The sequence below is a fragment of the Electrona antarctica genome, assembly GCF_951216825.1.
Source record: "Electrona antarctica genome assembly, contig: scaffold_25, whole genome shotgun sequence".
NCBI classification, from domain to species: Eukaryota; Metazoa; Chordata; class Actinopteri; order Myctophiformes; family Myctophidae; genus Electrona; species Electrona antarctica.
Window position 1 is genome coordinate 5,835,340 of NW_027637034.1, and position 26,859 is coordinate 5,862,198.

General features: G+C 41.4%; 1 protein-coding gene and 1 long non-coding RNA gene across 2 annotated transcripts in view; both read right to left on the reverse strand.

Annotated features, from left to right (window-relative positions):
• Positions 1 to 26,859, reverse strand: part of LOC306919433 (uncharacterized protein) — a gene marked incomplete at its 3' end in the record, with an annotated part of 59,359 nt that overhangs the window by 17,874 nt on the left and 14,626 nt on the right. The gene's annotated exons all lie outside the window — the stretch shown is intronic.
• Positions 5,729 to 9,654, reverse strand: LOC306919441. Its single transcript, XR_013789526.1, has 3 exons — positions 9,281 to 9,654; positions 7,766 to 7,924; positions 5,729 to 7,320 (listed from the first exon to the last, which is right to left on the reverse strand). It is a non-coding gene; the product is annotated as an uncharacterized lncRNA (long non-coding RNA).

Sequence of the window (26,859 nt, forward strand, 5' to 3'; positions counted from 1 at the left end):
AGACAGACAGACAGACAGACAGACAGACAGACAGACAGACTAACACCAAAATACAATATCATGAAAATATATAAAACAGTACAGTATGTATAGGAATACATTAATAGATAATTGAGTCATTTCACAAAACCGGCACGATTTGGCCTTTTCTTAATAGCCCACAATATTATGGACATCTTTAGCTATCAGAAAAACATAATTTCCCATCTCAGGCATTCAATTAATATTTGTATGTATTTTTATATAGAATAATATAGTAACGTGGTTGAAAATTATAACGGGGTTGTGTCAACCCCATGGAGACCACATGGCATGCATGAGATTGGAGGGGAGAATTACTTGTGTAACAGGGTTGAGTGCGATTGGGGGACAGCGCTATATAATGCTATTTTAATGATTAATCATCTATTTATTCAAAAACTAAACATGACCAGCAATAAAGCACCGATAGATGTACATGTGAATGGCATAATTTATGGATTTTTGTACATTTTTAATAGTCATATCTCAAGTCCACTTTCATCGAAGGCCATTGGGGACATGAAAAAATTGACAAAATAGGGGGTGTCTACTGAAAGATAGCAAGATAATTTCTGATATGAAGATAAAATCCATGTACTATACACTACACAATATTAAAGGGAACATTTAAATTGATGAAAAAAGCTTTTAAAAATAAGATGTGGTGACTCAATCGATAAAATACACCTTAAAAGGTCATAGGGACTGCAAAACGTACCGGTTTCGTGGAATGACTCAATTAAATACATAAATAAAAACACAAACAAACAGAAAAAAGGCTATGTATTAGTTTGGTCAGCAGCTGCAGTGAGTTTCACGTCATTTATAATTAATACAATCAGATTCAGATTAGACTTTTCTGTTTGGATGAATGGGCTGTCAAGGGTTGGCATTGCAACTCCGAACGCGCCCTATATGCCAGATAGCAGAAATAGCACAAGAGACAATTATGTCTACATATTTACACATAACTCCATATCCATGGAGCAGATGGTTTATACTGGTTTATCATGACATGATGAAGCTTTGTTTCATCATATTGTACAATGTAGCCTACATTCCACACAAATATAAGATTATACTCTATTTGCAGAGTAATGTGCTAAATTGTATGAATAATCTATTTTACACACTGTGACTGAACATTGAACAAAAGCAACACTCGGAGACTGTAGACAGTATGTTGAAAGCAATTTAGAAAAATGGAGGAGAGCGCCAAAGGTAAAGTAATAAGGTCAGGAAAAACAAAGATTTCCGCACATTATTATAATTACAATTACAATTTAGGCATTTAGCAGACGCTCTTAATCCAGAGCGATTTACATTAAGCAAGAACAAAAAGCATGGGAATACATCACATATATAAACAGCATTTATCAAGAAACATGCGTAAGCTAAGAACGTAACTAGAACATATCTATATATCTATCTATTATAGTTTTAGTCATAGTATTTTGAATAAAATTCCATTTAGTTTTAGTCTAGTTTTAGTCGACTTATACTTGGCATTGTGCTGAAAATAGCCAATCTACAAGCTCACAGCGTGGCCCGATGTGACGCGTTGTGGGCTTGCAGATTCTATTTTCGGAGGGAGACACCACACCCACGCATAAAATGACATGCCTAATTACTTCTACTGGATCCCTTATAGTACCCCATAACATTTTTGTCTATAGTTTTTATTTGTTGTTAAAATAGTTCGTTTTTGTATTAGCTGGGTGGGTCCCAATTCATTAAAATCGTGCACTTGGTGACAAGTTTTAGATTTTTGGCATGGTGGTAGGTATGGTTATAAGGTTTTCAAAAACCATCGCAAACGAGTTGGGCTCGCCCCTAGTGGTCCGTTTGCAATGAATCTAATATTAAATGGGTCAGTATATGGTTACAAATCAGAATAATTGATAAAATAGATTTTCCAATGGATTATATTAGTATTGGGTATGCTAATTGACATACAAAAAAATTGGGGGAAAATAACTTCTGGAAAGGCATCGTTTTCAAGATGGCGTCCACGGGGGCTGCAGTGAGCTTAAAATGCCTATAAACTGGGATTTAATACATAAAAAACATAACAATTATGCACTTGGTGACAAGTTTTAGATTTTTGGCATGGTGTTAGGTATGGGCATAAGGTTTTCAAAAACCATCGCAAACGAGTTTGGCTCGCCCCCTAGTGGTCCGTTTGCAATGAATCTAATATTAAATTGGCCAGTATGGTTAAGAACCATAATAATTGATAAAATAACATTTTCAATGGATTCTATTAGTATTGCTAAATAGCATCATTTTCAAGATTGCATCCACGATAGCTGCAATATGTAAAAACTCATGTAAATTATGCACTTGGTGGCAAGATATTTGGCATCATGTTAGGTATGGGCATAATGTTTTCAAAAACCATTGCAAACAAGTTGGGCTCGCCCCTTAGTGGTCTGTTTGCAATGAATCCAATGCTGGCCTATTTAACATAGGATATACCGTTGAGCTGATTCTAATCTATGGCTCCGAGACATGGACACTTTCAAAGAAACTAGAAAAACGGTTGAATGGCACTTACACCCACCTTACAATTTACAATTACAATTTAGGCATTTAGCAGACGCTCTTAATCCAGAAAAATGATGATGATGAACATAGGATTCATTGCAAACGGACCACTAGGGGGGCGAGCCCAACTCGTTTGCAATGGTTTTTGAAAACCTTATGCCCATACCTAGCACCATGCCAAAATGTAAAAACTTGTCACCAAGTGCATAATTGTTATGATTTTTGATGTATTACATCCCAGTTTATAGGCATTTTAACCTCTTAAACTCGTAAAGGGGGCAAATCCGCAACATCGGAGTTGGAACCGGAGACCAATTGGGTCTCCATTGACCCGCTGAGCGCTGTTCAGAGGTGGACAGCCGCTGCCCGCGCCGGTGGGGGCAATGGGGCTAAAGAGGTTTGCTCGTGGCAGCCATCGTGGACGCCATCTTGAAAATGATGCCTTTCCAGAAGTTATTTTCCCCCAATGTTTTAGTTTGTTATTTAGCATACCCAATACTAATAGAATCCATTGGAAAATCTCTTTTATCAATTATTTTGTTTTTTTAACCATATACTTTAAATTTAGATTCATTGCAAACAGACTGGTTTTTGAAAACCTTATAACCATACCGAACACCATGCCAAGAATCAAAAACTTGTCACCAAGTGCAAAATCTTGTTGATTTCGGACGAAAAAATAAAAAAATGTCTGGCTTTGTTTTAGTGGGTCCACATGTTGTGATAGTTTTACACCAGCAAATCAGTGTTCACTGATTTCAATCTGTCAAGTGACAGAGAAACACAATTTCATAAAACTGAAGTTTAATTTAAATCATAATTTTAGCTGCATTTGAGGTGTTACTATTTATACTCCTACATCAACACTGCCAGTGTCATGCTCAGACTTAACGCACGCACGCGTGTGCCACACATCACTTCCCGTGTATTAGCACAGGAATCATCTGTAAATCCACTCGATGGCTCCGCCTGGTGGCGGAAATATCATATATTGGAGTGATCCAATATAGCGCTACATAACACCTGGAGAGACCAGAAGACCCCTGTTACTGAACAAAAAAACTCTGAATGCAATGCTATGTAACATTAATTATTAAACAAAAATAGCACATTCACTCATTCACTTTAACATACTGGACCAAAACAAGCCTTGGTTCAAAAAAAAAAAAAAAAATATTAAAGTACCAAGCAGTCCTGAAAGGACTTGGTCTTTTATTGTTGTTAGTTTTTTTCTTCTCCTTCCGCCAAAAATAGCAGTTCTGTCTTTTTTTTGCGAAAATTTGGAAATATGGTAGAGGGCCATGCCAAACGGTGAGGATGCGAAGACCACAACCATTGGCCAAAGGGTGGCGCTATAGCACTCAATTGAAAATGCAAACTTTGACTACGCATAGCTCAGGAATTATATGAAAATGTTTCCTTATCTGTTTTTGTAGGAAGGAACCATAACATCATTTTATCTTTATTTTATTTTGCGGCAATCAATTTGCTTTTATGACATTTCTGAGGCAATTCATGTTAATGGAAGATGCTTCTAAACTTGCATCCTATTCCTAGTTTGATCACATCAAATACTCTTTCAACTTAAAATAGCTAATGACCGTAAATAGCCGATCTACGAGCTCGACGTGTCGTGAGCTTGCAGATCTGCTATTTTCAGTGCACAGCATGCTTTCACAGAAGACGCTGCATGGCTTCTATGGAATCCAAATGACTGAAATCCGTTGTGGCGACTGAGAACTTTTTTTTCCACGTTTACGCGCCTGTCTCTGTCACATTCCAGGAGGAAGCGGCCAACGTGCATCTGTCCAAGAGCAGGAAGATCCAGCATGAACTGGAGCAGGCCGAGGAGCGCGCCGACATGGCTGAAGCCCAGGTCAACAAGATGAGAGCTAAAAGCCGCCATGCCACCGTAAGGGCATCGAGCAATAGTCTACTAATGTCACAACATGTTGATTAGCATTGCTTAGATTTAACTAAAGATGAATGTGGAATGTGGTCTAAAAGTATATTACTCTTTTCACAGGGAAAAGAAGCCTCTGAATAGGTTATTTAAACTTTAAACTTAAGTAGGTTCTATTCAACTCACCATACAATGTCATAAAATATGATATATGGTTGTATTCAATATAGGTAGCAAAATAAAAAGGTACGTTGTTGTTTCTTATATTCATTACTTGGTATTGTTGTCAGACACTTGATATATCTGCCGATATTTAATTATAAAAGCATTATTGGTATTGAACCGATTTTCACCGATATTTTCCGTCGGTATTGACTGATATTTCAGCAATGAGCTCAATATAAATATAATATCTAATAATGTAATATATCGGTATCGGCCGATTTGACCCTGCTGCATATTATTGGATATCGGATCTCTGTAATTAGAGATGAGTGTGTGTGGGGACAGAGGATCGGGGAGGTGGGGTTCCCAGGCTCTCAGTATAGCCAGCACAACGCAAACGCGCTATTCCTAAACTGCCTTTCGTAGCTCCCCCCGTTCCTCAGCACCCCACCCCTTCCACACACACACGTCACGGCCAGGAGGACACTGGGGTCGACAGCAGTGCTCGGTGTGGCTTTGCTCCGTGGTGGTTTTGCGAGCTGAATCTGGACTATGAATAGGGCTTTAGGCCCCCTGAACCTACAGTGCCCAGAACCTACAGTTCTGGGCAGTTGAGATCTGTAACATATATATTACTGCAGGGCCGTGCAGAGAGCACTGAGGGGACAGGTGCTCAAAGCCCACAAAATGCCACATCTGTCAGTTTTTGGGGTGGTCTTTTTGTGGGGATCCCTCGTGCCATTTCACACCAGAAATGTAGTGCATTGGATGTCTTATTATAATGGGGAAAGGTGTTTCACTTGGTCCATGTCATTGGACCGTAAAATAAGCAATAGGCCTACGTTCACACAAACACACACACACACACACACACACACACACACACACACACACACACTCTTGTGCTGTAACATATATATTAGTGTGATAAAACACTGCTAGGACATTGGTCTCCCCAAGACCCAGACGTACAAAACACCCATTATGAACAAACTGTATAATGTATAGACTATTTAATAGTGAGAATAGCAGATCTACAATTGTTTACATATATAATAAATGGGTGCTGTTGATGTTTGTTTTTTTCTTGTCTACCTTGAATGTCTGTGATGTGAAATAAGGCTGAAACAAGGCTAAGTTACACTTTTTGTTCACAGCACACACCTGACAAAAGAGCATTGATATTAAATAATGATGATGATGATAGTTAACACTAGCATGTCTGAGAGGTCATTGTTTAACTGTGATGCATATGTGGCTTTGTTATGGTTACATTATGTAAGATGTAGCAACACCCTGATCTACACAAACCAAGCAGCTTGTGAGCACTTTACTGCACCATCATTTACTGCATATCAATGAGCATAATTATTGCATGACTGTTAATGCATAAGACTTGTTAAATACTGACAAATATGGACACACACTGATGCTCACATTGTACTACCAGTAACCTATGAGCTGGAGGGAATAATGCAACTTAAAATAAAAATGAAATTCCATCATGTTGAACAGAAAATAAGATCCATACACAAGATAAAAATTAAACTCCATCACAAGAAACTATTAATGTGTGTTTTATTGTCAACCTGGGTTAGACTGACTGATCATTATGTCTTAAACTAAAGGCTTTGTGCCTGTATGAGTCTTCATGTGTCTTTTTAGATCACTTGTGGTAACACAGCCTTTACCACATACTGTACAAGAAAATGGCCTTTCGCCTGTATGAGTCATCATGTGTCTATTTAGATCACACTTGTGAGCACAGCTTTTACCACATACTGTACAAGAAAATGGCTTTTCGCCTGTATGAGTCATCATGTGTCTTTTTAGATCACCCTTGTGAGCACAGCTTTTACCACATACTGTACAAGAAAATGGCCTTTCGCCTGTATGAGTCATCATGTGTGATTTTAGATGACTCGCCTGAGTAAAGCCTGTACCACAAACTGTACAGGAGAATGGCCTTTCGCCTGTATGAGTCATCATGTGTGTTTTTAGAGTACCCGCCAGAGAAAAGCCTGTACCACATACTGTACAAGAAAATGGCTTTTCGCCTGTATGAGTCATCATGTGTCTTTTTAGATCACCCTTGTGAGCACAGCTTTTACCACATACTGTACAAGAAAATGGCCTTTCGCCTGTATGAGTCATCATGTGTGTTTTTAAATTCCCCTTTCGATTAACCATTTTGCCACACACTGTACAATTTAAACTTTTCTTCCCTGTGTGACTCCTCATGGAGTCCGTTTGTTTCGATGATTTCAGGTCCTGGGACAGCTTGTGCTTTGTGTTTTGTGATTTCAGTGTGTTTAAAGCTGACTGATCTCCCCTAGTCTCCTCCCAATCATCACTGTCTTCAGTGTCAGATTCAGAACAGTGTGAAGAGAGGAGCTGGTTGTCACTAGTTGGTTGTGATGTTCCACAGTCCTCTACATCAGCTTGTGCTTTCATGTGTACAGTTGAGGTGCCGGCTACAGGCTCTGTGTCTCTGTTTTCATCATCATCTTCGCTTTTCACTGCTAGTAATGTTAACCTTTGTCCACCAGCCTCTTCTGTTGTGTGAAATAGCTCCTCATGTTCATCTTTAATCTGTGGAGGTTGTGGTTCCTCCTGGACCAGACTGGAGCTCCTCTCCTCTTCAGGTGAGACCTCCTCTTTACACACAGGAATGTGCAGAAAGTCTAGGAAAAAATACAAAGACTCTATAAAAGGTTTGAATCTTGTACCTCAGTGTGGAGTAGTGGATGGAAAAAGTATCAACAGATTACTCTTTGGCCACAATTTCCTAAATTGAACGTTGATGATGGTGCGCTGACTGTGCTCTGTGCTGTATGGCCTTTTGTTTACATTGTAGTGTTCTCATAGCAGATGTGAGACGAGCCGAATGTTAGGTCAGTGAGTCTTCTTCAGCAGGTTAGTTAATACTGAAGTCGAATGAACTGCAAAGCTTCAGTGAACCCATTCATACTTTTACTGCCGAACCGTCGTCCCATTTATAATACCATCAATGTAGTCACATTGTTAATGCTAAAATCGATAACCAGGTCATATCGGTTCATCTTTGCACTCTCAGCTCTACCCACTTTCACCAATAAAACAAATAAAGACAGAGTAATTTAAACTTACTGAGAGCCAGATGGTCTTCAGGTTCCTGTTTGTCTTCAGGTTCCTGTTTAAGGTGGTATTCAGGTTCCTGTTTAAGGTGGTCTTCAGGTTCCTGTTTAATATAAACTGTCGTGGCTGGAGAACTGATCTTCACCTGTAGACAGGACTCCACACACTGGTCTGGAATAAAGGAATACAATACATCATTGAATAAGGAATTTGATGTGATATTAATTAACTTTCATAAAAAGGCTGCCGCTGATCATGTGTCATGAATAAGGACTATAATGTATTTTTGATATTAAACTTTATAAACAGCTCCTGTATAAAACTGAACATGACTAAATTAATTTACATTATGAATCAGAATGTTTGTTTTTTAAAATGAAAGAACAAAATGAAAGAAGATCTAGCAGGCAGTATTTTTTCATTGCATATTTGAAACAGCCAATCAGTTTATTAACATATTAATGATCCTGAAATAGATAAAACAAGTAGGTATAATATTGTTGCTGTGAGGTGGAAACCTCTTATGTCCAAAACTGTTACTTTTCAGAAAATTAAAATTAAATGAAAAATAAAAATGAAAAGCTTGTAGATCGGCTATTTTGGTTACTTTTGGGGGACACTGTAGAATGATGATTAGGACATTAATTTACAAAAAAACAGGTTAAAGGTTAAATTATGTGAGAGAGAGCGAGTGCATTTTCTGGCACCAGCGGCAGCAGTCTGACACACCCCAGACCCAAACCTCACAGGGAAGACACGGCTGTTTCGGGAGCCACGGGTGAGTTTTAACCAGCGACGCTGGCAACCCAAACCCTAACCTCACAGGGAAGACACAGGTGATTTTTAACTGGCAACGCATATCGGGAGCCGCGACTGATGTCGGCAGTTGCGGCGTCGGCCGCGAAACGAACCAACACTGCCGCGGAACTCCACTAATCCCCCCACCTTCCCGGGCACGTGCGTCTGATCGCCGGTGCCGGAGAATGCACTCGCTCCTTCTGAATTATGGAGATACAAGGTTTCTCTGCCCGGCAGCAATGATAAAAAAGTAAACCCAGCTGCTATAATAGAACAGTGAGAATCATGTAGATCTCAGGATTCACATGGAAACGGTGAACACAGAACGGAGACCAGATCATTTACGAAATGAGACCCTGTCCCACATTGTGACTGACAGGCATCAATGTTCAAATGCCCTAATATAGTTAGTCCCCTAATAGTTGGCTTTCTGTTGTAAAGCTCTCTCAATGTCTCTTTTCCTGATAGATGCATTTTTAAGCCGTTTTAAGCCTTTAAAATAACATTAGCAATATCTCCTAAGCTACAGTACCAAGTCGGCCACACCACTTATGACCACATTTATTAAAAAAAAACACACGTAATTGGTGAGGACAATAAGCTACTGGGAAATGTAGTTCAGTTCAGCTAGCTTAATGCTACCTGTAGCTAAGCTGGTGTTGTTCAGACTAACCTGCAGTATGTAGTTTGGTGGTGGTGGTGGTGTGTGTGTGTGTGTAACACACATACCTGCAGTGTGTAGATCGATGTCCATATCAACATCAATGTCCAGCAGAGTTTCTAGTGTCTCCATCTCTCTCTGGAAGAGGTTGACCATGACCTGAGCAGCCAAACTGAGGCGCTCCAACACAAACACTCTGACATCAAGCTTCACACAACAAACATCAGCACCACCACTCTGCTGCTGTTTGTCCAAAACACACAATATGTCCTCTCCCACCGACGTCATGTGTTCATTTATCTTCACCCGTACAGACTCCATTTGACACGTTTTGACGTCCATTATGAGACGTTGTTTTTAGTAGCACTCCCTTTATTTCACACCACGATGAAAAACAACCACAGAGCTAAAGGCTAACAACCACCATGCTGCAGTGCTAACCACTGCTGCACAACCCTGCTTCTGGGTCAAAGTGTTTCACGCATGAGCAATAAACAATCCACATACTGTTGCCTTAATGTCTTTCGCCCCCTGGTGGTGGAGGTGTGTTGCTGTGACTAAATGATAATGATAGATCTAATATGTAAGGTTTGCGTTTTGCAACTGTCTTCAAATCCCACTATGGATTTTCTATGGGGTTCAAGTCAGTAGACTGTACAAAACTAGTCGCCAAAGACCCGACCTCTACCACCACCCCCACCAGTGACCCAGATGGCTACAATAAAGATGCCTGTCAAAATCTCTGAACATATCTTTTGAGTTGTATTGTTCCACTACATTCCATAAGGTAAGCTACAATGAATAACAAAACCCAACAAAAACCCATTTTTAAATTGTTTTTATTATCATTTTTTAAAGTAAAGTAAAGATTTTTGCAGGTATATAGGGTAAATCCTTCAACTCATTTTGGTGCGATTCACAGATTTTACGGATTCTTGACAGTGATGCTACAATCCCGTGAGTTTCCAACACCCGCACGAGTCCCGGTAGAAATTCATCAGTCCATAGCTTGTTCATTAAATCTTTAAAATGAATGAAATGTAGAAGTAATATCTAGGTGTAGCACCCAAACACGTGTGTTCGGTTTGGCTAGAATGGTTTATATGGCAGGCGTTGCAACCTACTCTCATCTGTTCAGTTATAGCATTTTGGAGTAGTTTAACAACACATATTCTGATAATATCTATACATTTTGTACTGAGCACCCATCAGTATGGTCCAGGGGTAAATTCACTATGGATGGTGATGATGAAGGCCTTGCAGTTGAAGTGTCATCATTGTCATGGGACTCAGGTGAATGTATGGGTGATGGCCAGACGAAGGGTGAGTCACGCGTATCATAGGAATACACAGGTGATGATGGAGGTGAGCTCCAGATGACATCTCACCGTATCCATTATCGTCATCGCCAGCCATGAACCGGGGTGGATTGGTGTACATCCATGGATCCTCATCCATGGCCCTCAGGCTCTCATGGGTCCTCCAGTAGGGGTTGTCTCCTCCACTTGCTCTGTCTTCCCCCATAGAAAAAGTAGAGTCCTCCATAATTCTTACAGGGTAGTATACTATGCTTTGCAACTTTTGCAACTAGTGGTCCTTTGGTTTCTAGCTACGAGGTGTATCTGCTGCCTCTAGTGGTCCTTTGGGTTTTCTAGATGAGGGGATGGGATGTAATAGCTCCCTCTAGTGGTCTTTTGGGTCTCTAGCTAGTTAGAAAGCATCACCTCTCTGGGGATACGGTCTTGAAGACATGGGCGGGTATGCTGTAAGTAGGAAAAGTTGTTGTTTCTTTAAGATTTGTTTTTGGCTTTTTGCCTTTATTGATAATTACAAGTGAAGATAGACAGGAAAGAGGGAGAGAGAGAAGGGGAGAGACATGCAGCAAAGGTAGTCATGAGCGGGACTCAAACACACAACGCACTGTCAGGCCAGAGCCTATATGTGGCATGGGCCTGGACCTCTAGGCCAGAGCCTATATGTGGCATGGGCCTGGGCCACTAGGCCAGAGCCTATATGTGGCATGGGCCTGGACCACTAGGCCAGAGCCTATATGTGGGCCTGGACCACTAGGCCAGAGCCTATATGTGGCATGGGCCTGGACCACTAGGCCAGAGCCTATATGTGGCATGGGCCTGGACCACTAGGCCAGAGCCTATATGTGGCATGGGCCTGGACCACTAGGCCAGAGCCTATATGTGGCATGGGCCTGGACCACTAGGCCAGCGGGCGCCCAAAGTGTTTTTCATTAACCTGGGCATTTCCCAGAGTATAATTTGTCAGGATTCATTGTTCCTTGTTGTGTCATTCTAAAGGAATCAATTCAAAAGGCTATTTATTTATTTACTTTACCTCAAATGTCTGGTTTAGTAATGTGAAATAAGGCTGAAAAAAGGCTAAGTTATACTTTTTGTTAACAGCACACACCTGACAAAAGAGCATTGAAATTAAATAATGATGATAGTAAAATACGAATAGAATTGTTTAACTGCAATGCATACATGTATGTGGCTGTTATGGTCTGTAGGTACATTATGTAAGATGTAGCAACACCCTGATCTACACAAACCCAGCAGCTTGTGAGCACTTTACTGCACCATCATTTACTGCATAAGACTTGTTAAATACTGATAAATGTGGACACACACACTGATGCTCATATTGTACTACCAGTAATCTATGAGCTGGAGGGAATAATGCAAGCTAAAATTCCATCATGTTGAATAGAAAATAAGATCCATACACAAGATACAAATTAAACTCCATCACAAGGAACTATTAATGTGTATTGTATTCAGTCATGTTGATATTGTCAGATTATACATGTAATTCCTCTGCTTTTGCATCATTGTCATCCTGGATTAGACTGACTGATCATTATGACTTAAACTAAAGGCTTTTTGCCTGTATGAGTCTTCATGTGTCTTTTTAGAGTACCCGCCTGAGAAAAGCCTGTACCACATACTGTACAGGAGAAGGGCTTTTCGCCTGTATGAGTCATCATGTGTGTTTTTAGATTACCCGCCTGAGTAAAGCCTGTACCACATACTGTACAAGAAAATGGCCTTTCGCCTGTATGAGTCATCATGTGTGTTTTTAGAACGCTAGAGTCACGACAGCCTTTACCACATACTGTACAAGAAAATGGCTTTTCGCCTGTATGAGTCATCATGTGTGTTGGTAGATGATGCGCCCGAGTAAAGCCCGTACCACAAACTGTACAAGAAAATGGCTTTTCGCCTGTATGAGTCATCATGTGTCTTTTTAGATCACCCTTGTGAGCACAGCTTTTACCACATACTGTACAAGAAAATGGCTTTTCACCTGTATGAATCTTCATGTGTGATTTTAAATTCCCCTTTAGATTAAACATTTTGCCACACACTGTACAACAACTTTTCGTCCCTGTGTGACTCGTCATGGAGTCAGTTTGTTTCGATGATTTCAGATCCTGGGACAGCTTGTGCTGTCCTCCCACATTTTGTGTGTTTTGTGATTTCAGTGTGTTTAAAGCTGACTGATCTCCCCTAGTCTCCTCCCACTCCTCACTGTCTTCAGTGTCAGATTCAGAACAGTGTGAAGAGAGGAGCTGGTTGTCACTAGTTGGTTGTGATGTTCCACAGTCCTCTACATCAGCTTGTGCTTTCATGTGTACAGTTGAGGTGCCGGCTACAGGCTCTGTGTCTCTGTTTTCATCATCATCTTCGCTTTTCACTGCTAGTAATGTTAACCTTTGTCCACCAGCCTCTTCTGTTGTGTGAAATAGCTCCTCATGTTCATCTTTAATCTCTGGACCTTGTGGTTCCTCCTGGACCAGACTGGAGCTCCTCTCCTCTTCAGGTGGAACCTCCTCTTTACACACATGGAAAGTCTACAAAAAAAAAATACAATGTGTTACGACCCTTATGGTCTAGGAGCAAAGTCCCTGCAACATATTCAAAAAGACAACCAGATTAGCTTGTAGAGTGGCTATTTTCGCTGCGGGACCCCGTCATATGGCAAAGGATACATTTGGCTTTACACTTCAGGCATTTATATTTTGCCTTATGGCGGCGTTGCTCGCTGAAGGTATCTGACCTATAAGCAAGCTCAGAGACCCCCTTTCCACCGGTTGGTTCCCAATGGGAACCGGTTAAGGTTCTTTTAGGTTTTTAGTCCATGAGACAGTTCTTGATTACTGTAAATCACTCTGCATTAAGAGCGTCTGCTAAATGCCTAAATTGTCTAACTTTACTACAGGTTTAAACCACAGTAAATAAAACACTACATACCTATCTTGTACAATTTTACTACAGGTTGCATCCTTGCATCAAACAGTCCACATCTCTGGTCCATCTCTGGCTGTTCCTCTGACAAGGCTGAATGTCTTTTGGAGGCCATCTCTCTAGATACTGTAGACCTCTCCCTGTGGGGCTCTGTGGAAATCACCAGTAGAAAGACCTTTCATTATACTACATATTCAAATCAAACTTTACCATATCTAGTTTAGTATAAAGGAGTTGTTCAAGTGCTAAAATAATGATCCCCATCCTGATGTGAACATCAGGTGAAAATAAATTGTTTATTGAATTTGTAAAAGGGAAAGAAAGGTAAAAAAGTAACACAAATAGCCAATCTACAAACTGCTCAAAATGTGTGGAATCGTGAGCTTGTAAAACATGGCATAATCTTGGACACAGTTTGAATGCTGATTAATGGTGAATAATACATTTTTTAAACTGAGATGCATCCGATTAAAATGTTTAATCGTTTGACAGCCCTACTCAAAATGAAAGAAGTATTTCTTTAAGCAGTATTTTTTTTTTATTGCCTATTTGAAACATGTCAACAGTCATTGACCCACCAGCCTCTTCTGGTCTTTGAATTAGCTCCTCTTGTTCGTCTTTAATCTGTGGAGGTTGTGGTTCCTCCTGGACTAGACTGGAGCTCCTCTCCTCTTCAGGTGGAACCTCCTCTTCACACACAGGAACGTGCAGAAAGTCTATGAAAAAATACAAAGAGACTATCCATACAAGGTTTGAATATTGTACCTCAATGCAGAGTAGAGGCTGGAAAAAGTATCAACAGATTACTCTTTGGCCACATTTTTCAAAATTGAACTTTGATGGTGCGCTGACTGCGGTCCGTGCTGTAAATAGTGTGGCCGTTTATTTACATTATAGCGTTCTCATAGAAGATGTGAGACGAGTTGAATGTTAGGTCTTCTCCAGCAGGTTAGTTGTTAACTATGGAATTGCGCATTTCCCATCAGTTGGTGTGTCGGCACCATATATGGTGGTAGGGGTGAGAGAACGTGTGACATCATCAGGGATGGAGATCCCTGATTTCATCAATATTAAGCCCATACTGTAAATGTAGTACCCTGATGTCATCAATATTGGCCAGCAACTCTACATCTGACCTCAAACCCCAAGATCTCCATATATGGAGCTGACCTGTTCTGACATGCCATATGTTGATCATCCATCCTTCCTCTTCGATGTCTCCCTTTTGACCGATACCTATCCATTTAAACTCTAGACGGGCCTGCCCCAAAGTTATTAGTGCAGCCGCGCTCAGCAGCCAGCGAAAACTAGAGTTCTTAACAGGCCCGAAAATGAAGATCTTACCCCCTATGCCAAAGCGCCAGCGCTCGCCCAGCAGTGTGCTGTCACCCAGGCGGATGCATGCACGCGACCTGAGGTCGCTTCTCGCCCTCAGGCGTCTTACTGGTACTGAAGTAGAATGAACTGCAAAGCCTTATGTGAACCCATTAATACTTTTACTGACGAACCGGCGTCCCATTCATAATACATTTTGATCAAAGCAGAGGTTAAAGGGTCACTTCACCCCTGACACAACCTGATCTTATTTTAATGATGTTTAGGACACTAGAAACACTTTTCCTTGGTTTTTGTGTGCGCAATCCCTGTTTTCAGATATCCTGGTAAGGAATTCATTTTATCTACGTCAGAATGCTCATGGCCCCTCCCCTCCGGACTACAACAGTCTAACCTCGCGTCACCTTAGAGTATGCGCGTCACCTACACACGGCTACACCTACACCTGAAGACAGCCCAGAGGGGTGTCCCTAGTCTCTACTTTGTTCCACCTACAACCCCAGGCCACCCCCACCGATGCATTCCTCAGATTGTTTGTTTGTGTATTATCATGGCGTCTGCAGTGCATAGTGATACTGATAGCACTCCATGGACAATATTTATTTGAACCGGAATACACAGAAGATCAACCCCAGCGCAGATGAAACGAGCATGCAGGGCAGCCTGGCCCTGGATATTTTTTACTTGATCAAGTAAGTATTTCTGTAGCCCTGAAACATGATTGTCATAAGAGCGTCATGTAAACCATGGCTAGGTATTTCTGCAAAGTGTAAACATGATGTAAACTTGCATAATCTAGCAATCGATTGCTTTAATGTGAGATTGTATAAAGTTAGGGTAGTAGCTAGGCTATGTATGTGTATAGTTCAGACTGTTCAGAGTGTCGTAGTATGTAGACTTGTTTCAAGATTCCAGTTCATAGACGCAGCCATGTTCTATCCTATCGTTACGTTGGGTCCCGAAAATAGAAGGTCTGTTATTTTCGGTGCACCAACGTCATGCATGCAACATGTATAAATCAGGCTTCACGTCGGATAGATGATGATGGCCATATTGTTTTCATTTACAGGAGTCAGGACTGGAGGACAGACAATACGGATGTCGTTTTCAGCCAAACGTGAGAGGAACTGCTGCATCGGAGGGAAGAGTTGTGTTCACCTTATAAATAAGAACATTCCCTTTTCCAAGCCTTCATGTCATCATTTCAAAACTTGGAAAACAGCTATAATGAAGTTTATCTAATAAAACGTTTACATGATGTACACCTGCTTGCTGCTCATTGACTATATGTAAAGAATGTGTGGAATCGGAACTAAGCAGGTCCGTGGATTATAACCTTATTTTCCTTAATATAGCATGAAGTGAGTCGCGATGTCCAGGCAAAGTCCTTCTTTTATTCAATCAAAGCATATCCCATAGTTACATCAAGTTACACGCATCAAGTCATCAAGTCCATACAGCATTCAGGCCAGGCCAAGCCTGTCCTCTCCGTTCTCCTCCAACCAACCAACCAACCTTTTTTCCTCCCAACTCTTCTGTGTCCCATCTTATACAATTCTAACATGTGGGTGTCACTGTGTGTGTGTGTGTGTGTGTGTGTGTGTGTGTGTGTGTGTGTGTGTGTGTGTGTGTGTGTGTGTGTGTGTCAGTTAAGTCAAAGACCCCCCCCTGTGACAGGCACTATAATAATAGAATGCCTAGAGTCAAACTGTAGCCTCCTATCATAAAGGTTGGCCCAGGTCAACCAGGAAGCCCCAGGTGGTCTTCCTGAATAGCCTAGGTATTTCTACAGCTGCCGTAAGCCAAGACCTGTGTTCGCTGACCCTAAAGATCAGATCACAGATCACTTCCCAAGAATTATCTTGAGAAGTAGTCAACTGAACCCTACCATTTGGAATGACTGTCTTTCACCCCCGAGAGTGGCTTCCTGCCTGTGACTTCAGTTGATATGCAAATAGACTTCAGTTTAAGGCACGTTGTTAAGACACTGGAGAAATGGCTTACAGAAGTTATATGTACAATTGTGACTAACCATGTAGTTATGCCTATGTTATGATTCATAATACACCACATATTCCCCCCTACTAATAGTCCTTAATACTATTAGTATAAAATATGAATCATAACATTAGCCCAAAATATCAATTTTCCAAAAAATGTTCACTTTTTTTTCCTTTTTCCCCAAAAATCCCCAAATGTTCAAATTAAACTGAATCCCCTTTTGTAGGTACCTCTTCCCCCCTGGACAATATTCAGAAACTGAAAACAGTAATATTAACACAAAATCAAACCTAATACAAAATGAACAAAATCAAAAGCTATGTTATTTGACATCTGTTAGACAATGACCCTATCAGTCCGAAGCTGTTTGTTGTCACACCCAGCTTCTGTAAATTCAAGTGAACTGTTCCTAGGCTAATTACACCTCTGACCCCCCCCTCCCCCCTGGCAGCTGAGCAAGGGAGAGGGTGAGATAGGCTGATCCCTGTACCTGTATAGACATCAATATTTGTTTGGAAGTGGATTCCAATATCGACTTAATAAGAAATAATATTCCCTTCTCCCCCCCTTCTTAGTTAGTGAGCAACTTTCATAGAATAATGGACAGATGAATGATCCTGCAGAAACCATCCATCTGACCCCCAATTCGGTGTTGCACACAAACTAAGAACCAACATGTAATACTCATGGTGAGGTTTTAATCCGTATTAACATTATCCCCATCAGTTCAACATTGTCTGCAATATATTACCGGTACCTAGTAATAGCAGAATAATGGACAGGAGACAAAGTAATATTGGACATATTATCCTACCGTAGGCCTATTTTAACTAACAATTAAACAACATTTGTATTACTAACTAGAATATAATTCTCATTTTTGAATTGGATTTCACTGTGATACTTAAGGAAGTTATCTAAAATGAACTCATATTATTACCATTAACTATTATTTTTAAACAAATCAACCAAAATCTTTTCATTCCTAAACTGAAGTACCCTTTTTCATTAGAGTCTTTCTTTCCCTAAACTAAACCTCAAAGTGTCAAAGTGATCAAAAGCCATGTGCTTCCAACATCACAGAGAGGGGCGTCTCAGCGTGCAGCCTCTCAGAGTCTCTCGCTGTGGTCCCTGGCCACACTGTCCAGAAAAATGACCAAATGTACCACAGTTATGGCAAACTCCGTTCAGTCTCGAAATATATCCTTGCTTTGAAGAATACGGCTGTACTCCCCATGGTGCAGCCCATTGATAGGATGACACCTGTTGTTGACTTGGTGATGCCCTCATTCTCCATGGCAGCACTTCTGACTGCTGCTGCTGAAAAGGTGCAACTTCTGGCTGGACAAGTCTCTCTTCTTGAATCTTTTTCAGCTTTTCTGCTTGTAGTGACACCGTGTTCTCATTCATTTGTCGAACAAGGTCCAAAGCTTTGAGTATTTCGGACTCCTGTTTTTTCCGGAACAGGTCGACGCAGTGAGCAATATGGTCTGTGTAGGTTTCCAAAGGCAGTGTTGAAAGGGAGACCATCTCCTCTAATTTAGTCTGCACGGACCAGGGCAAACCTTTCAGAATCTTGTCCCTAACCAGGGCCCTCTCGCGACCTGGACGGCTGGCATCGTTCCCCGTTACATCCATCCACGTCTGGTGCACACGGGCTACATATGAGCGTGGATTCTCGTTGTCAGCCAAAGAGTCAATCAAAATCCTGTCAGGATTGAGGTCTGTGGGGTAAAGTTCCCTTAGTGCACGATCCAGGAACCCCTTGTGTCCCACATACAAATCTGCGTCTCCTACAGCGGTGTTGACATAAGCCTGCATTCCCACACGGATCAGGAGGCTATTCAACTTCTGCATACCCACAAGGTGTGCTAATAATTGTTTCATATCCCCTACGGTTAGCTGAGAACCCACCATAAGTACGTCGAGTTTGGCCATCCATGCGTAAGCCCCCTCCTGCAGTGGCGGCAACTTTGTCACCAAGTCCGTCATGTCCATATTAGACCATGGTCTGTAGTCAAGATTCTGTCCTCGGACAACCACAGGCAGTATTTTAATGGGCGCAATCATCACCTCCTCTTGTTCGCTTTCGTTGAAGTCCTCTTTCCTCGTCCTCTTACTCCCACTTGTCCTCTCATGACTTTGAATCCTTTTCCTCCGGTCGGTCTGTGTAGGCCTAACCTTCTCATCAGGGTCAGAATCAGAAAGAGAGTCAGAATCAGAGTCAATGTTCATGTCCGCGCCAGGGCGGGCTGCCCTTCTGTAGATTTCATCACCTCCACGTGAACTGTCTCTGTGGCTGTGCGCAGCCTTGTCACTGAGATCACCGATCAACTGTTTCTCCCTCACTGAAAGTTCATTCAACTGCGTCTCAATCATACGCAGAAAATGTCTGTGTGCCCTCGTCGACACAGTCAATTCACTGATCAAGTCCATTTTCAGGCGCCGGACCGATCCCAGCTCCTCTTTAATACAGTCTGCTTGTAGCCCAGGTTTTGACTGCTCAGATGTTCTCACGTCCCTGTTGTCCACCTCAGTCTGTGCTGAGTTGTTGCTGTGATCCTCAGTGTCAATGCACTGGTTGTCTGTGCTGCAATCAGCGGAAATCTTCTCATCGGGCAGTACTGACACAGGAGACAATGGTACGAACAATTTCCTGCTCATGTCCTCACTGTCAATATGACTCGTTCTCAGCTGTCGACCTATTTTTACTTGAATCTTCAATCTTCGTCTTCGACCTTCTTTACAAAACAAGTCTAAAACTGATAGTTCTTCTTGCCTTTTCCTTACTCTCTCTTTGGTCGTCTGATCTGTTCTGTACGCACACACAATAGTCTTCATAATTCTAAGGACTTCTACATCGAAAGAGCCCCCTTTTGGCCATGGCCTGTCAGGCCAACGCTGATGCCATTTTTCTGAAATTCTGGAAATATTCTTAGATGAGTATTTGTTTTGCACAATGTGCACTGGAGTACCCTCTGCGGCCATAACTACTAAATTGTAGATAATCTCACTCACTGTCATAAATTCTGGGTGATACACTCTGTACTCTGACTGCAGTCTCCTCTCACCTCACACAGTCACAGACACGCATACTCATTTGCATACTAGCCCCAAAGAATGAGTAGATAGTCTACAAACTCGTAAAATGTAAAAACATGTAATACTTTCTCTCTCACACCATCCACACAGGACAGTGTAACATAAAGAAATGAGAGACAAACTACACATAAAAATAAACATAGAAATGCCTCTATATATTTTTTTTTAGACTAGCAGCTCACTGACTTAGGGAAGAGACCCCCCTTGATCATCTCAGTGACTTGACACCAGCACGTCAAATGCACTCAATCACCCATTTACATCTAAGCAATAGGCTGTAGTTTTGTTCCTAAGGTCAACTTACTTATACAGACTATATATATATGTTGACTAAAATAAAAACTTTTAGGCTTAACAATCCAAATGAACCTATCTAATTCTACAAAGGATAAATGAAATATCCTAACTGTGATGATTTACAATGAGAAATGTATTCTCATTTACCTTCTAAATTTAGCTTGAACCCCAAATTAAACCCAATTTAATATCTATATTCCTCCCCCCCTGAAACATGTTTCACACGTTTCAGAAATACCCAAAAGAAAAAAAAAATATACCAGAAGCCAGCCCAAATTAAACCACCCAAATAAAAAGTAAAATTCTCCCCACTACCATGCCCTGAGACAAAGGAAGACCCCCCAGCGTGTGTGTCCCCAGAAGAGAAACACACAGACACTGTCCCTCTGTACTGTAAACCAGGAGAGCACCGGTGAATCAAGAATAAATGCCAAATCACCCCCAAAAAACAATTTATACAGCCATGATAACCAAAATTACCAGTGACCGCACAATTAAAATAGCAACAAATGGACTAAAGTGAGAACTATTTGGCATTCAATCACAGCTCAATGATGACCGACCAGCCCTAACACATAATATGAACATAGACCCACAGACACAAACAGACAGACAAAGCACATACGCCCACAATCATACTGTACCATGCACACACTATCGCTCAACTCAAACTCCTAAACTCCCTAACAGAAGCTCACTCCTCAGTCCTCACGTAACACCAGGCCTCAACAACAGACTCGTCTCAGCATCATTGTCAGTCTTGGGGTCGCAGAACTCACTCCAAAAAAAAAGAAAAATTTAGGGAAATCCACAGATCCTTCGCAGGTTCGGTTTCCGTGCCGTAGAACATCCCTCCACGTCATCAAGACCACATCGGGCGCCACTTTGTGGAATCGGAACTAAGCAGGTCCGTGGATTATAACCTTATTTTCCTTAATATAGCATGAAGTGAGTCGCGATGTCCAGGCAAAGTCCTTCTTTTATTCAATCAAAGCATATCCCATAGTTACATCAAGTTACACGCATCAAGTCATCAAGTCCATACAGCATTCAGGCCAGGCCAAGCCTGTCCTCTCCGTTCTCCTCCAACCAACCAACCAACCTTTTTTCCTCCCAACTCTTCTGTGTCCCATCTTATACAATTCTAACATGTGGGTGTCACTGTGTGTGTGTGTGTGTGTGTGTGTGTGTGTGTGTGTGTGTGTGTGTGTGTGTGTGTGTGTCAGTTAAGTCAAAGACCCCCCCCTGTGACAGGCACTATAATAATAGAATGCCTAGAGTCAAACTGTAGCCTCCTATCATAAAGGTTGGCCCAGGTCAACCAGGAAGCCCCAGGTGGTCTTCCTGAATAGCCTAGGTATTTCTACAGCTGCCGTAAGCCAAGACCTGTGTTCGCTGACCCTAAAGATCAGATCACAGATCACTTCCCAAGAATTATCTTGAGAAGTAGTCAACTGAACCCTACCATTTGGAATGACTGTCTTTCACCCCCGAGAGTGGCTTCCTGCCTGTGACTTCAGTTGATATGCAAATAGACTTCAGTTTAAGGCACGTTGTTAAGACACTGGAGAAATGGCTTACAGAAGTTATATGTACAATTGTGACTAACCATGTAGTTATGCCTATGTTATGATTCATAATACACCACAAATGAAAAAAGGTTGCACCCAAATTCCATCTAGTGTTCATTTGAACGATTTCATTTGGCAGAAATGGCATATTGCATAACGTGTTGTACATTATCTTCATGTAATCATTTTGCTGGGGATTGCTTACCATACAGTTGAACTACAGTAAAACATAATGTAACAATATCCACTAATTAAAAGCATGATGATGACACGTGGTTACAATGTTACAGTGAAACATGTTCTCTGAAATTATTGAGAGTCGCACATGAATATGAAACGTAGGCTACGTTTTGTTTTATTATAAAATGCATTATATCTCCCTTCAATATCAATCACAGACTTTCTTCATGGTGTGGGAATGACGAAACAATTGAGGAAAAACATGTTTGTTTAGTGATACTATGCTAATTTATATATATTTAGTTTGCTTTGCTATAAAAAGCTACATGACCATTTTCAACCGTAACGCAGACAGCATCGATGCGGCTGCAGCGGCTCTGTCTAATTCCTGAAGAGTGAATACTTTCTTCCAAAACAAATCTAATGTCCAACCGTTTACTGGTTCAAGAAAAAGGAGAAGCAGACTTCACGTTGTACAAGAAAGAACACATGGCTTCATGTCGTGTTGTTTAGTCATCCACTCGAAAAAGGCTAGCAAAAAGTGGTTTGTTATTATTCTTGCAAAAATGCACCCGCAGTGAAGGTTGCCAGTTCTTTGACTTTGTGAGAGAAATAAGCAACCATGTCCATGCAAAGTGCAAACAAGCCTCAAAACAATATGCACATATTTTTGGTTTTTTATATTATGTGCCTATTAGGCACATAAGCCGGCTATTTAAAAAAAAAATCTTGAGTGGATAAAGTCCAAATGTGGAATATCTTTGAAACATTTTAACAACACATCTAATACAGGGCTCCATGGCACAAATTACGTGGAAAAATACAAATTAATTTGGGGGTCCTTGGCATGTTCATGGAGAACCACTGGTGTGAAAAACATTTGGATGAAAGCCCAAATATCAACTACATTTTAGAAACAAGTAAAAAAAAAGAAACATCAACCAGTGATTGTGAACCACCAATATTTACAAGCAACAAAAATAAACCCAAAGTTGCTTATAATAAGCAGACATGGCAACACTGGGTCACTTCCATGTGTATTTGTTGTTTGTAGAAAATGGGAGGATAAAGATCATAAAGTCACACCTACACGAAGCCTCCCCCTGGGGAACAGCGCAGCAAAGCATTATGGGCATTGTAGGAATTCAGCAATCCAGTCAACCCCTAGTCAAATACACAGACTTCATTATTTTTCTGGTCAAAGGGTGCAAATTTCAAATTGTGCTACTGTTATCTATTACAAATACCATTAACATTGAGTGACTGGATTTTCTTCCAGAGGTGAAGTGACCCTTTAATGCATTCACATTGTTAATGCTAGAATCGATAACCGATTCATATCGGTTCATCTTTACACTCTCAGTACTCTTTCACCAATAAAATAAATAAAGACAGCGTGATTTAAACTTACTGAGATCCAGGTGGTCTTCAGGTTCCTGTTTAATAGAAACAGTTGTGGCTGGAGAACTGATCTTCACCTGCAGACTGGACTCCACAGACTGGTCTGGAATGAAGGTGACATTAGTAACAACTTTAATAATAAGGTTGTTAATGTGTTATAAACAGCATAACACTCCTGTAGAAAACTGAACCAGACTAAATTGATTCATACTGTATTATGAACCAGAATGATTTACATATAAAATAAAATGAAAATCAGACCCGTCTGAACCAAGTGGCGCTGTACTGTACTTGTGCTGTAGTACTGTACTGTACAAGCCACCCTCCCTGGTGTGTGTGTGTGTGTGTGTTAGGCTGCGCAACAGTGACACTTGGTAGTCAACAAACGCTATTTCCGTGCTTGGACGGACAGACAGATCCAGCCAGGAAGTCAGGGACACGCATTGCTGTGCATTGGAGTGGCTGCACCACTTAAAAATGAAAGAACAAAATGAAAGCACATCTAGAAACTAAAGCAGTATTTTTTCATTGCATAATTGAAACAGCCAATCAGCTTGATAACAGATTAATGATCCTGAAATAGATATGAAATGGATATGACAGAGTAGCAGCATCTCTGCCTCCCAGCATCCACATCAGTGTCCAAACACACATTTATATTGGCAGGCAAAGTCCACAACGGTAACAACATTGATTCATGCAGGTCTCCGGACATCTCAGCCATTCTCCATCGGAAATGAGGAGGTGGAGAGGGTTTCTAACTTTACGTTTCTGGGCGTGACTGTGGCCGACGACCTGTCCTGGAGGACCACCATCACCTCTGCTGTGGGGAATGCACAGCAACGCCTTTTCTTTCTAAGGAAACTTAGATGGGCAAAACTCCCACAGAGACTGTTGATCAACTTCTACCACTGTGCAGTAGAGTGTGCGCTCACCAACTGGTGTGGTTTTCCAGCTGCACCAGGGCAGAGAAGGAGGGCCTCCACAGAGTGGTCAAGGCTGCAGGGAGGATCATTGGGACCAGCCTCCCAGAGATCTCCACAGTCTTCACCTCCCGCTGCCTACGCTGTGCCAATAACATCCTACAGGACCAGTTCCACCCAGCACACCATCTTATCCAACGTCTGCCCTCTGGTAGGAGATACCGATCTATCCGGTCCCCCCGCTCCCCCCATCCCTGACCCTCCTCTATAGTATTATAGTGTACTGTACTGGACTTGGACTATGCATTGAACTTTGGACTTTGCATTGCTGAACTCTATTATTATTACACTGCACTATTACGTTGCACTAGCACTGTTGCACTTTGGGTATTATTTATTACAGTATTTATTTGTATGCCAGTGGTGAAGCTCTGAACTCAACTTTCATTGTTTCGTGCAAGCAATGACAATAAAGATCTATCTATCTATCAATCTCAAGTATGTAAACATCAGGTGAAAATTAAAATTATATTGAAAAAAAGTAACAAATATCCGATCTACAAGCTGCTTGTGTGGTATTGTGAGCTTGTAAAACAGGGCATAATCTTGGACATAGTTTGAATGCTGATTAATCGTGATTAATATATTTTTAAACTGAGATTAATCTGGTCAAAATGTTTAATCATTTGACAGCCCTACTCAAAATGTATTTCAAAATGTAAAAGTATTTATTTAAGCAGTATTTCTTTAAGCAGTATTTTTATTGCATCATTGACCCACCAGCCTCTTCTGGTCTTTGACGTAGCTCCTCTTGTTCATCTTTAATCTGTGGAGGTTGTGGTTCCTCCTGGACCAGACTGGAGCTCCTCTCCTCTTCAGGTGAGACCTCCTCTTTACACACAAGAATGTGCAGAAAGTCTAGGAAAAAATACAAAGAGACTCTTGAATCTTGTACCTCAGTGCTTTTCCTAAATTGAACTTTGATGGTGCGCTGACTGCGCTCTGTGCTGTATGGCCGTTTGTTTACATTGTAGCGTTCTCATAGAAGATGTGAGACGAGCTGAATGTTAGGTCAGTGAGTCTTCTTCAGCAGGTTAGTTAATACTGAAGTAGAATTAACTGCAAAGCTTCAGTGAACCCATTCATACTTTTACTGCCGAACCGTCGTCCCATTGTTAATGCTAAAATCGATAACAGGGTCATATCGGTTCATCTTTACACTCTCAGTACTACCCACTTTCACAAATAAAACAAATAAAGACAGAGTAATTTAAACTTACTGAGAGCCAGGTGGTCTTCAGGTTCCTGTTTGTCTTCAGGTTCCTGTTTAAGGTGGTCTTCAGGTTCCTGTTTAATAGAAACAGTCGTGGCTGGAGAACTGATCTTCACCTGCAGACTGGACTCCACACACTGGTCTGGAATAAAGGAATACAATAAATAACTTAATAAGGAATTTGATGTAATATTAATAACACAAGTAGGTATAATATTGTTGCTGTGAGGTGGAAACCTCTTATGTCCAAAACTGTTACTTTTCAGAAAATGAAATGAAAAATTAAAATTAAAAGCTTGTAGATCGGCTATTTGTTACTTTTGGGTGACACTGATTAGGACATTAATTTACAAAAAAACATCAAAGGTTAAATTATGAGAGAGAGAGCGAGTGCATTTTCTGGCACCGGCGGCAGCAGTCTTGACACCCTACCCCAGACCCTAACCTCACAGGGAAGACACGGGTGAATTTGAACTTGCAAAGCATATCGTGAGCCGCGACTGTTGTCGGCAGTTGCGGTGTCGGCCACGAAACGAACCAACACTGCCGCGGAACTCCACTAATCCCCTCACCTTCCAAGGCAGGTGCCGCCCGCCCCTCCCCCCGGCAGTGCCGCGTCTGATTGCCGGTGTCGGAGAATGCACTCGCTCCTTCTGAATTACAGAGATACAAGGTTTCTCTGCCCGGCAGCAATGATAAAAAGTAAACCCAGCTGCTATAATAATAGAACAGAACAGAATCATCTCACTGTATCAGGATCTCAAGATTCACATGGAAACTGTGAATTGCCTCACAGAACGTAGACCAGATGTCCCCCATTGTGACTGACAGGCATCAATGTTCAAATGCCCTAATTGCGAACGAAGTGAGCACTAACTATAGAACATGGCCAAAACTATCTGTCTGTATGTCTGTCTGTGTGTCACGCTGTAACACCACCCGCCCGCCCCTAGAGGGCAAAAGATTGGGAGCAAACCAATACAAACTGAAATTGGAACGATACAGGTCTGTGTGTGTGTGTCAGACTGCCACAACATCTTGTAAAGCTCTCAGAATGATAGGCAATATTAGGCCCATCAGTCAGGCAGGCACACGCACGCGCACACACACGGTAGAGTGAACAAGGATGAGTAAGCAAACTAAACATATAGACGCCTTAACAGACGATAATAGCAATGCAAATTTGTCCTCAAAACCACACCTCCAGTCGCAATAGGGCTTGCAAACCTCGCACCTTTGGTATGCAAATTCGGGGGGTGCACCATTTTGGTTGTGATGAGTCACTACTATACCTGGCCAACG